Source organism: Hylobates moloch, unplaced genomic scaffold, assembly GCF_009828535.3.
Source record: "Hylobates moloch isolate HMO894 unplaced genomic scaffold, HMol_V3 SCAFFOLD_15, whole genome shotgun sequence".
NCBI lineage: Eukaryota > Metazoa > Chordata > Mammalia > Primates > Hylobatidae > Hylobates > Hylobates moloch.
The window spans coordinates 72599362-72610758 of NW_026652290.1; positions in this window are offsets into that span (position 1 = coordinate 72599362).

Genomic DNA, 11397 nt, shown 5'->3' on the forward strand with positions numbered 1-11397 from the left:
CATATTGTAGTTGAACTCTGATGTGCATAAGAGTAAAATAAATACATTATCCTGTTTTTTCTTCTAACTTTAGTTTTGCAATTGGACTGGTTCATTCTTAGCATCTGTAGGCTAACTTAGAATTTTTTCAAAAGCAGAAATTTGATTCATAAAGGCTGAGGCTTACAGTTATATCTTTAATCATCTGTGGAATGTCACACTGTTAGAGGCCTGAGGCGATGCAATATTAATTCAGCAAATACTTATTTTGTGTCCGCCTGTGTGCTAGGCAGAGTTCTGTGTACATGGAATCTAGTAATGAACAAAATTGAGAAAGTACGTCACTGTGGAGCTCATATTTTGGAGTAAGGGCAGATAATGAAATTACATATAATAGAGAAATTTAATATATATTAAATATAATAATTTATATATAATTAAATAGAGAATTTAATGAAATTGAGTATAATAGAGAAGTAAATTACACAACATATTTGAAGGTAGTTAGGTGTTATTTAAAAAAAAAAATAAACAGAATAAGGAGAAACAGAGTTGAATAAGGGCGAGTAAGTTTCAGCGTTAAATAAAGTGGTCATTGGGTAGAGAGATTTGAAGGAAGATCTTATAGATATGAGGAATTAGCCATTGTATGTATCTTGACAAACTTTCCCTCTTGGAAGAAATAGTTAGAACAAGAGGCTTAATAAAACTATAACAAACCTGGCGTGGTTGAGGGGTCCAGTGTGGCTGGAGCAGAATGGTAAGGTCAAAGAGGCCAGGAGGCCAGGAGGCCAGGAGGCCAGGTCCTGCAGGGCCTTGCATGGACTTTGACAATGGCAAGGTTTTGAGCAGAGTAGTGACATGCTATGGCATGATATTGTAAGGGTCATTTGGTCTTATGTGTTTAGAATGGTTACAAAAGGTCAAGAGCAAAAAGTTAGAGAACATTTCAGAGGCCATTTTATGATCCAAGCAAGAGAACATGGTAGCTTCAGTTACTAGCAGTAAAGAGGGCAAGGAACAGATGGGCTCTGAAAATATTTTAACATCAAAATCTACAGGATTCAGTAAAAAATATAAAGTGAGATAGGAGAGAAAAACAAAAATTACAGGGAACAATTTAGTGATTTTGACCTAAACTGATCCGTGTGAAAATTCTGTTTTTTTTTTTTTTTCCTTGTACAAGGATGGCTGTAACTGGAGTGTGCTTTTTGGCAGATAAGAAGTTTGGTTTTGGACAGGTTTTTAATTATATGTTCCAAAGGACCTGTTGAGGAGATGTCAGATACCTAAGCCTGGAATTTTGGAGAGAGGCCTAAACTGAAAATGTAATTCACAATTAGTTGTCATATAGAGGATATTAAAGCCATGAGTTCGCATGACACTACCAGGAGTGTGAGTACAAATAGAAAAGACTTGAGGACTGATCCCTAGAGCATTGCAAATGTAAGAACTGAGGTATTCCAATACTTGACTCAGGGATCTTATGAAGTGGAAAAAAATATTTTGGTAAGCTTATAATAATATTTACTATTTGTCTATTGTGTATAAAGTAAAATCTCTTAATGCAGCAATGAGGTAGCTAACTCTCCTTCCAGGAAGGACTGTCTTGCTTTGTGCTTAGGTTTACCTTTTTCTTGTTTCTCCTGTTGAAAATGCTTTTTGATATCCAAATATCTTTAACTTACTGTGCTACCCCCTTCACTATTCAGTACTAAAATGCAAAACATTTATGTGATACTATTGGGGTGGGTAACACACAGAGCAGTTGGAAAGGAATATTTAACATGGAAAATGGGTATTAAAAGCAAATTAACTGAATATAAATATATATTCTGCTGAGTTAACAACTCAGCAGAATATATATTGTACAACTTATTTAGATTTCTTATATAAAAAGTAAGGATAATTATTCTTCAGATTTGTCATGAATATTGATATTAGGAAATGCAAAGTTATGGGGAACTTTTTTTTTTTTTTTACCATATTCATTACCATTGTTTGATTATTCTATAATCCAAGTTTTTGTAGTTTAGTGTCTGGAACTCTAATTTTGTCAAGTTTTTTTTTTTTTTTTTAAATACCTACATGGTTTAAGATCTTTTTGAAAGTTTTTCATTGTAATACAGAATTTTTTTCACTGCTCAACTGGAAATAAGCGGTGAAATATATCACATTCTGCAGTTATTTTCAATGTCAGTAGTGATAACCCTTGCAAACTTAATTTTTTTCCAAACTGACTCTATATTTCCCTCAAATATGCACATTTCCTCAAATATGCACACCTAAAGCCCTCATCTCTATGATACTTTTCTGTATCATAGTTTGAAAAGTATCAAAATAACGTGATGAGGAAAAACAATCTAAAATCCTTGAGAAAATTAGGCAATTCTCAAGTATAGACTATTGGCTGATGCAAAAAGAGGCACAAAACGTCTCATGTGACTTTAACTATGGGAGAGTCATTAGGTAATTAGTAGTAAGACAGTTGCTTGGCTGCATTAAAGTTCCTCTCTATAAAGTATAGGAAGAATATAAGAGAATGTGGGGTCCTCCTTTCGTCTGGATTCAGTGTACCCTGTCATCTTCATGGTGGGGATGCCAAGCACTGCATATCACAGCAAACTGATCTGAGGATGGGTATTGGGGAGAAAGGCTTGTCAGGCAGGGGCTACACAACCAAGCATCTCCCAAGTAGCTCACTTTGCTTCAAACTTCTCACTTCTTTCTGAAAAAGAGGTTTCTTCACAGCATTCTTCCCTTCTAAAAAGACTTCCCTGAGATAAAAAATATGGCTGGGTGGGGTGCCTCACACCTGTAATCCCAGCACTTTGAGAGGCCAAGGCAGGTGGATCACTTGAGCCCAGGAGTTCGAGACCAGTCTGGGCAACATGGTGAGACCTCATCTCTACAAAAAATTTAAAAATTAGCCAGGTGATATGCACCTATAGTGCCAGCTCCTACGGAAGCTGAGGGGAGAGGATTGCTTAAGCTTGGGAGGAGGAGGCTGCAGTGAGCTGAGATCACACCACTATGCTCCAGTCTGGGCAACAGAGTGAGACCTTGTCTCAAAAAGAGAAAAAAAAAAAATACAAATACCCACTTACTATCTACAGCGTTTAATTATCACTAAGCACTCACTGTGTATCAGGGACTTTGCCAATGGCGAGGGAGACAGATAACAAATATGATGTGGACTTTGCTCTACAGTTTTTTATTCCTGATCAGGCAACTTAGAAGAATCTGAGACCAGAAGGAGAATAAATGAGAATCATCAAATTAAGTGGGGCTTCATTTCAGGAGACATCATCTAAGCTGAATCCCAGTGGTTGAAAAGAAGTTGGTCAGGTTAAAGGTTAAGGAAGATGAGAAACTATGTTAGGCAGAAAAAGCAAAGACACTACGATAGAAAGATCATGGTACATTCATAGACCATGGGGGCATGGCAAATAATACTGGCATTCTTCCCAGTGCCTAAGACTACAGGAAAACTATTTAAAAAATAAAAAAATAACTGCCACAGCTATCAAGGCAGTCTTTGTTCTCATTTGTGGTTTCTGTCCATATCCTCCGTTTTAAACATACTGCTTTATTTGCAATCCCTGGTTTCCATCTCACTGCTTATAAGCAAATCCCTTCATTGTCTTGCTCTTCAGAGAGATGACTTATTAAAATATTGGTTCATTTTTGTTTTCAGCCTCTATCAATACCACTGTCTCCCAGTTCAGCTCTTATTTCCTATAGGTCTCTCTTATGTATTTTAGCCCACAGAAACATCTGCTCAGATTCTAGGACAATGCATGTAAAGTCTCAAAACACTGACCTTTAGAATTTAGAAAAGAAGTGTTTGCCCACCGTTCCACACATTTACCTATGTAACAAACCTGCGTGTCCTTCACATGTATCCCAGAACTTAAAATAAAATAAAATAAAATTAATTTAAAAAGTCAAACTCACACCAAAAGGAGTAAATAGTGGTTACTAGGGGCTGGAAAGTGAGGGAAGGGGAGAGATGATTGCTGTATGGTATCAACTTTCAGTTATAAGATGAACAGGTTCTGGAGACCTAAAGCACAGCATGGTGATTACAGTTAATAAAATGTATTGTATCCTTGAAAAGAAAAGAGAAGAAAGGAAAAGAAAACAAGTGTGTGCATCACTCTCGTTCCTGTACCTGAGAAATAATCAAAATATAAATTCTATTGCTATTTTTCTTAGCAGGGCATCACCCCCTCACATTTTGTGCCTAATTGTAAATATATAGCATTCATAGACTTCATCAGAATTTGTAAGACAATGTACTTAAAGTCCAAGCTCAGGTATCCTAATTTACTGTCATTTTCTGTCGATAAATATAAGCTTTCAGATTTCACTGTAGGGTAACAACTTCCAATGACAGTGGACAGATTCTACTAGCATTAAAGGATTATAATAGTCTCTATTAAATGGGAAGTAATAACATTGTGACTGCCATGATGGCCTAGAATCCCAGGGATCTCTAGTAACAAAATAAGTGTACTTTTATACACTGACTTTTTACTGTGAGCCTACAGTATACAGTGATAGCATGAGGAATGCTGAAAACTGTTAGGACAGGAAAAGAGCGATGCCTCAAAATACATACCACTTTCACCAAGTAACAAAGCATAATCCTGCTAATCGCTGGGAGTAGGAAAGAAGGGCAGAGAAATAACCCTAAAATGCATCAAATATTCACAGAGTGTACTGCAGAGATAACCAAAGACTGTATTTCCTGAGGAACAGAAAGGGCTGGAAAGTAAAGAGAATTCCCCAGCAAGTCAAAAAACTATTGGTTGTGATATAAAGGAGAGAGAGACAGAGAGAAAGAGAGAGAGAGAGATCTTTGACAAATCAGTAAACTGCTAATTAGGTTATAAAGCATCAAGAAATCTGAAAATCTCACTAGGGCTCACAACCCAAAACCTAACAAATAAAATGTCTTAATACCACACCTTTTAAATATAAGGACAGAGGTAAACTGAATCGATCTAATGGTGCAATAAATCCAAGGCTGAGCAAAATCACCAATTAAAGTGGCTCATCCTCCTTCATTAGCAGCCTGAGAGAGCAAGAGATATGCTCTTTTCTGGGGGAAATAGTTCATTCATTTCCATTTCTACTCATTGTTTTAAGATGTATATTAATCAGGGTTCTCTAGAGAGACAGAACTAATAGGATACATGTATATAAAAAATGGAGTTTATTAAGGAGTAATAACTCACACAATCATAAGGTCTTACAATAGGCTGTCTGCAGTCTGAGGAGCAAGAAAGCCAGTCCGAGTCCAAAACTGAAGAACCTAGAGTCTGATGTTCAAGAGCAGGAAGCATCCACGCTGGGAGAAAGGTATAGCCTGGGAGGCTAAGCCAGTCTAGCCTTTTCATGTTCTTCTACCTGCTTTTATCAAAGCTGTGCTGGCAGCTGATTAGATGGTGCCCACCCAGATTAAGGATGAGTCTGTTTTACCCAGCTCACGGACTCAAATGTTAAATTAATCTCCTTTGGCAGCAACCTCAGACACACCCAGGATCAACACTTAGCATCCAATCAGGTTGACACTCAGTATTAACCATCACAAGATGTAAAGATAAATTTTGGCAAATATGTACCTTTTGAGAGACACAATGAAGTAGGAAAAAGAGACTTATCAAAAGTAAAATAGTCAATACAATGTGATCCATAGATGGTCCAGATGTTAGAATTAGAAAGGAAAAATTGTAAGATAACAATGGTAGGTATATTAAAGCATCTAGTGTTACAGGTGGACTAATGCATAAACAGGTAATTTCAACAGAGAAGAGTAAATAATAAAAAAGACTTCAATGGAAATTTCAGAATTGAAAAAATTATATCAGAAATAAAGAGTTCACTTCATGAAATTTACAGAGCTCTACACCCATCAACATCAGAATACACATTATTTTCAATTTCACATGGAACACTGACCAAGATGAACAAATTGGGCCATAATAGAAGTCTCAGGAAATTTCAAAGGCTTACAATCAGGCAGAGTGTGTTTTTTAATAACCCCTAATAAATAAAATTCAATAATATTTATAAAATATCCAAATACTTAAAAATTAATAAACACATTTCTACATTTGTTAAGAACGAAAAGTTTACATGGGAAAGAAGAAAATATTTAGCACTGAATGAGGATTAAAACAAAACATGTAAAAATTTGTTAGATAAAGCAATATTTATAGAAATAATTATAATATGTAATGGGTATATTAAATATTTTAAATACAAAATTCTAAGCTTCCAACTTAAAAAGCTGGAGAAACAAAGAATATTAAGTCCAAAGTAAACAGAAGAAAGGAAAAATAAACTTGAATGTAGAAATCAATACAATAGCAGATAGGAAATCAATAAAAAGATCACCAAGTAAACAAAAAAAATTAATACAATTGTCATAGCCCTTGCAAAACTAATCAAATAATAAAAAGAGCACAAATGGCAATATTAAGAATGAAAGAAAGGACATTTCCACAGATTCCACAGACATCAAAAGGAAGAAAAACATAAGAGACAACTTTATAGCAATGTATTTAATACCAAGAAGAAATGGAAAAGTTTCTTGTTAAAAAATAGAATTTTTCATTAAAAAAAAAAAAACTTAAAATAACTCTGGTCCCATTTCCCTTGACCAGTCAATTCCATCATACATTAAAGTAGGATACAACATCAATCTTATACAAATTATTTCAGAAAATGAAAAAGGAAGAAGTAACATTTCTTTATTCATTTTATGATCCATGATGACTCTAATAAGAAAACTAGAGAATGCATTATAATAGCAAAACAAAAACAAGACCAGCATAGACACAAAAATTCTTCATGAAATCCTAGGTTCAAAAATTAATTAATGTTTAAATCATCACATTATAGAATAAAGGGGAAAATCATATGATTAATCACTAAAAGCAGAAAAAGCAATTGACAAAATTCAGCAGCCATTCGCTATAATGATCTTTTAGTAAACTAGGAATAGACAATATCTTCTCTTTTAGAAAAGACATCTATGAAAAAAAAATCTATAGATAACATTACCCTTAATGCTAGCATGTATCCTTTCTCCTTAAAATCAGAAACAGGGATAGAAATCACACATATATAGTCAACTGATTTTTGACAAAGGAGCCAGTGTAATTCAGTGAGAAAAGGAAAGTCTTTTCAACAAATGCTGCTGTAACAAATGGATATCCATATGGAAAAAAATGGACTTTGAACTCTATTTTACTTGATAGACAAAATTTAATTTGAGGTGGATAATAGAGTTAAAAGAATCATAGCTAAGGTCATAATCCTTCTATAAAAAGTAAGAGTAACTTTACAACTGTAGGTTAAATAAAAATTTCTTATATAGGACAAAAGCACTATCCTTATTATAAGGAAATGGTAAATTTAAATTCATCAAAATTGAATATATCTATCCTTAAAGAGACACACAGTAAAAAAATAAGCAGGCAATGCACATACTGGAAGAAAACATTCTATTCTCAGTATATGTGTGTGTATATATATAATTTATATATTATATATTATTATATATTATATATTATATATAAAATATATGCTGATAAATGCTTTGCATCCAGAATGTACAAAAACATATATAAATTAATAATTTTAAAAAACAACAAAAATACAATAGAAAAAATATTTTATTCGATACTTCTCAAATTACTATATAAAAATAATCAATAAACCCATAAAAAAGTGTTTGACATCATTATTCCTCAGAGAGATATTATTTCATAAAGAGATAATAGCTTTTATCTACACAAATAGTTAAAGAAATGTTGCAGTGTCAAGTATTGGTGAGGATGTGGAACAACTGGAAATTTCGTACTCTACAGGGAATGTAAAATGATACAATTATTCTGGATAAATATATGGCAGTTTCTTACAAAGGTGAGGGTACACCAATGCTATAAGCTAGCATTCAACTCCTTGGCATTTACCCTTCAAAACAGTATGTCCATAAAATGTTCACACAAACGTTTATAAATGTGTGTATATTCATAGAAATCTTATTCATAAATAATCTCAAATTGGAACTGTGCCAAATGGTCATCACTGAAACAATAAATTAACACATTGTAGTATATTTTATACAATGTGATAACATTAAACAATAAAAATATACTTCCATCCTTCAAAGAAAGGTGGGTATTTTCTAAGAATTATCCTTGGAGTATAGATATTTTTTCTAATCATTGGAAATCTAAGGACTTCAGTCTTTACTGCTATATGAATTGCTAGCTTATACCTTTAGTATCAGCCCTTAATTTATGATAGCTTTTCTGATTTTTTCATTCATTCGCTCAGTAATTTATTTATTATATATTATAGGATAGGCATTATTTCTATTACTATATCTGGAAACATAAGCAACATTCCTGCTGTCATAGAGATAATGTCAACTGAGGAAATAGCAACCATAAAATAGTAATTATTTTACATATTAAAGGTCTTATAAAGGAAAACAAATGAGGAAATGTAAGGAAGCATGACAATGAGAGAGTAACAGAGATTTACTCTTTAGCTAAGGTAGAGGTAAACCCTGTGAAGATTGAAATACTTGCTCTGATACCTAAATGATGAAAATAAATAAATAAACTTTGCAAAAATATCCTTGACTAAAAATCAGAAAGTGAAAATAATAATTTAAGAAGTAAATGGGTCATCAGTGGTTTGGGATTATGGTTGACTTTATTTTCAAATAATTTTTAATAATGGGACAATATGATCTTTTTAATAATATATATTAATTTATTCCAGTCTAAAAACCTGTAGCCAATTTGTTTTGCCAGTTTCAATTCTGTACTTCAAGAGACTACAAGCTAGCCAGTTGCAGTGGCTCAGGCCTGTAATTCCAGCACTGAGACGTCGAGGCAGGCAGAACACTAGACCCCAGAAGTTCAGGACCAGCCTAAAAAATGTGGAGAAATCACACCTCTACAAAAAAAATAAAAATAAATAAAGAAAAATTAGCTGGGTGTGGTGGTGCAAGCCTCTAGTCCCAGGTGCTCAAGAGGCTGAGGTGGGAGGATTGCTTGAGCCCCAGAAGTGGAGGTTGCATGAGAGCTGTGATCACACCAGCCCAGTTGACAGAGCAAGACCTTGTCTCAAAAAGAGATTACTCGATTACTTATTAATAAAATAGTTGTATTAGTCCATTATCATGTGCCTAATAAAGACATACCTGAGACTGGGTAATTTATAAAAGAAAGGAAAGAAGTTTAATTGACTCACAGTTCAGCATGGCTGGGGAGGCCTCAGAAAACTTACAATCATGGTGAAAGGGGAAGCAAACATGTCCATCTTCACATGGCAGCAGCAAGGAGAAGTGCTGAGCAAAAGAGGAAAAAGCCCCTTATAAAACCATCAGACCTCTTGAGAACTCACTTACTGTCACAAGAACAGCATGAAGGTAACTGTCCCCATGATTAAATTGCCTTACATCTGGTTCTTCCCATGACATGTGGGGATTATGAGAACTACAATTCAAGATGAGATTTTGGAGAGGACACAGCCAAACCATATCATTCTGTCTCTGGCCCCTTCCAAATTTCATGTCCTCACATTTCAAAACACAATCATGCCTTCCCAACAGTTCCCCAAAGTCTTAACTCATTTTGATAGTAACAGGAGGCAGTCAAATGCCTAGGCAGATAGGGGTAGGTCCCCAGTGAATCCCCACCTCCAAGCTGAAGACAGCTTAAAGCCTGAAAGCCAAGCTAAATCCTCAGACCATGTTGAGAACCTGTCTTCCCACTTGGCATACTTTGCTCTGATTGATCCCCACCCTTCACCTGTTTTACATAAACCTACTCTTTCCTAATTGGTTTTCTACACTGTCTTGCCCTCCTTTGAGTGATGTCTTCACTTTAACCTTTTTTGCATACTCACAAACCAATTAGCACACACTTGCCATTCAGAGTTTATGAAAAGCTCCAGACCCAGCCACAATGAGAAAACAAAACCACCCAACTGCAGGGGTGGGGCACCACCCCCTGCTGCTTCTCCTCTCTGCTGAGAGCTGTTCCATCACTCAATAAAATTCTTCTCCACCCATACTAACCCTTCAGCTGTCAGCATATCCTCAGTCTTCTTGGACATGGGACAAGAGCTCAGGAACCAACATATGTGGGTACAAGGTATAATATATGTGGGCCGAGGTGTTCCCAGCCCATCCTCAGACTGAGCTGGTTGCCAGCCAATATTAGCCAAGGGGAGATGAGTGGGCAAGGTGCCTCCAGCTGCAGGCCCAGGGCCAAGTGAGGCCCAGGCAGGGGGTGGGGGTGTATGTCGCCAGCTGGAGGTCCTGGCTGGCAAAGTGATCAAGAAATTTTCTACATCAATTTTAGCATTAACAGAAAAGTCCAAGTTCATAGTCTCATCTGAGACAAGGCAAGACCGTTCTGCCTGTGAGCTTACAAAATCAAAAGCAAGTTAGTTACTTCTTAGATACAATAGAGGTACAGGCATTGGGTAAATACACTCATTCCAAGTGGTAGAAATTAGCCAAATAAAAGGGACTACAAGCCCATGCAAGTCTGAAATCCAGCAGGGCAGTCATTGAACATTTAAGTCCTGGGAAATCCTCAACTGCATCCTCTAATTTTCCAAGTATTGTAATTTCTCAGAGCCTTCACTAAAGTCTTTATCCACTATAAAACTCTCTAACTAAGAAGCTTTCCTAAGTATTTTCTAAAGTTTTTTGTCAGGCTGCTTGATATCTAGTGTCAGGAAGAGGTGATCCCAAAGGTGAAATTAGGTGACTGGTCACAGGAACATTGGTGAAGCCAGGCCAAGAAGTCAGAAAACCAAAATGGATTAGACACATGAGTGTCTAAACTAACAACAGGCGTTCTTGAAAAAAAATGCACACAGAAATTCTACAAAATGTGGCTGCATTGCTTGTCAGTTTTCCTTGCTGTTGTTTTCAATTTTCATGTTCAGATGCTTTACACCCCTAGAATATGCTAAAAGCCGTAAAAATTCATCATATATTCTAGTCTTTACAGCCTTAAACAGGCTAGGAAGTGCCATGTAAACAATGTCTGTAGTATTCATCTTACAAGAAAGAAAAGGACTAACATTCTAACAACACGGTAAAATAAAAAACCTTTCACAACTCTCCCAAAGAACAGATTTAAATTACTATAAATTTTACCATTGAAACATCATTCTAGAAAAACACCAATCCATAGACAGAGAACTACTAGTTAAGAGTAGAATTACTTCCAAGACTTCTAGGTTTCCAGAATCAAGACTATATATAATACCTCAGGCCCCCCTCTGTTTTGCCTTAACACTCTTAGAAATTATTGCATGGTGAGAATAGCAAAGTGTAAATGCCCTAGATAATAATTAGTGCTGAAAATA